The 1844-nt window shown below is 41.6% G+C and overlaps 1 non-coding gene across 1 annotated transcript; it reads right to left on the bottom strand.

Moving 5' to 3' along the window:
- Window positions 1–1527: 1527 nt before the first annotated feature.
- TRNAK-CUU (transfer RNA lysine (anticodon CUU)) lies at window positions 1528–1600 on the bottom strand. The gene has a single exon. It is a non-coding gene; the product is annotated as a tRNA-Lys (tRNA).
- Between the last annotated feature and the right edge of the window lie 244 nt (window positions 1601–1844).

The following is a 1844-nucleotide window of genomic DNA, read 5'->3' on the forward strand; positions in this document are numbered from 1 at the left end:
GGAAAAATAATGTTTTTGGAAAAAGAAATCTCACAGTCATAGTCTAATTGGAGATGGGGTATTGAATGTAGGGACAAAACCAGAGATAATTTCAATATTACAATGAGCAAGTAGTCCATTAATACTATTTGGTCGCACCTGGTACAGTGTGTAAGGTACAGTGACACGACATGGCAAAAGATGAAATTCTACCAGAATCAAAGTCTCTTCAGGAAAGAATTCCATACTTGTTCCTTCACTCCCAGAAGACAGGGCCCATTTGGGGCCCATTTGGGGTGTGTGTTACTCTGAAAAGTTCCTTCTTCCCATGAAAGATCACATACACAGATGTGCCCAAACCCGACATTGCAAGGATGACATTACAGTGTCATCCATTATCTGGTTTTAGTTCAATGAAACCAAAGAGAACAAAGAGGTTATTTGCTTCCTCTGAGCATAAATTATGAAACTATGTTTTTTTCTATACAGAGTTGACTCTCGAACAATATGGATTTGAACTGCTGGGGTCTGCTTATACACAGATTTTTTTTTCAGCAAATATATTGGAAAAACTTTTGGAGATTTATAACAATTCCAAAGAAATCTCACAAACCATGTAGCCCAGAAATATCTAAAAAATTAAAGATAAAGCATGTCATGAATGCATAATATAAATGTAGATACTAGTCTATTCTTACACAGGCATAAAATGAGTGATGTTTAATATGAAATTAAATATGTGTTAGTTTTCTTATTTTTTCTAACTTTATTTCAAAGAATTGCAATCCCTTACTGGCTTCCTTCACTCCATGCAACTCTCATCAGCATCTTACTGTGAACACCTCCCCCTCCCACACCAACCTCTTTATACTCTCATTCTCACTTTGGCAGCTTGACTCCCCAAGGTGAGATTTGACCAGGTACTCCAAGCTGGCCACCTTCTTTGGAAGATGTCAGACTGAGCAGTCTGACTGTTGAACTCTGTCCCTTCTCTCCACCACACAATCTATCCAGTGTGCATTTTCCCTGCTGGGTAGGGGCATAGCAAATGCTAACCAACCATTGCCCCAGATGAGCTCTACCCAAGGAGGGAGATGCTTTTTATAGGGACCTCTGACTTTTTATAGGGACCTCTGACCTCTGAAAATTATCTGGAAGCCCTTCTAATTTGGCTTTGTTGGAGGTGAGTGATGAACACATGTATTGTCCTCCATAGAGGGGTTGATTGCTGCCCTCCTGTGACATGGTGATTTGCCATAAGAAGCATGCATTTAGTCTTCATCCCTGTTTCTGCTACAAAGCTTCTAAAACACTTGGAATTTCCAAAATGGTGAGAGCATAAAGGTGTCTGAAAGTGAAAATCATGTCCAGCTCTTTGCGACCCCATGAACTATACAAGTCCATGGAATTCTCTAGGCCAGAATACTGGAGTAGGTAGCCTTTCCTTTCTCCAGGGGATCTTCCCAACCCAGGGATTGAACCCAGGTCTTCCTCATTGTAGGAGAATTTTTTACCAGCTGAGTCAGAAGGGAAGCCCAATGCTAACTATGCCCAATGTGGGGCTCAAACCCACGACCCTGGGATTAAGAGTCCCATGCTCTACCAACTGAGCTAGCTGGGCAAAGGTGTCTATTGCTGTGTTAATTAGGTGGCTTTTGAACTCCACCTGGGGATGGGAGCTGGTTGCCAGAGGGACAAACCAGGTGATTAGAGGGTGAATATTTTAGTCCAATCCCCTGACTTCCTAGGGAGTGGAGAGTGCTGGTGATGAGTCAATCGCCAATGACCGATGATTTAATCAATCATCTCTAAGTAATGAAGCCACCATAAAACCTCAAAATAATGGAATACAGAGAACTTCCAGG

Source organism: Bubalus kerabau, chromosome 8 (assembly GCF_029407905.1).
Source record: "Bubalus kerabau isolate K-KA32 ecotype Philippines breed swamp buffalo chromosome 8, PCC_UOA_SB_1v2, whole genome shotgun sequence".
In the NCBI taxonomy this organism is placed as follows: Eukaryota; Metazoa; Chordata; class Mammalia; order Artiodactyla; family Bovidae; genus Bubalus; species Bubalus kerabau.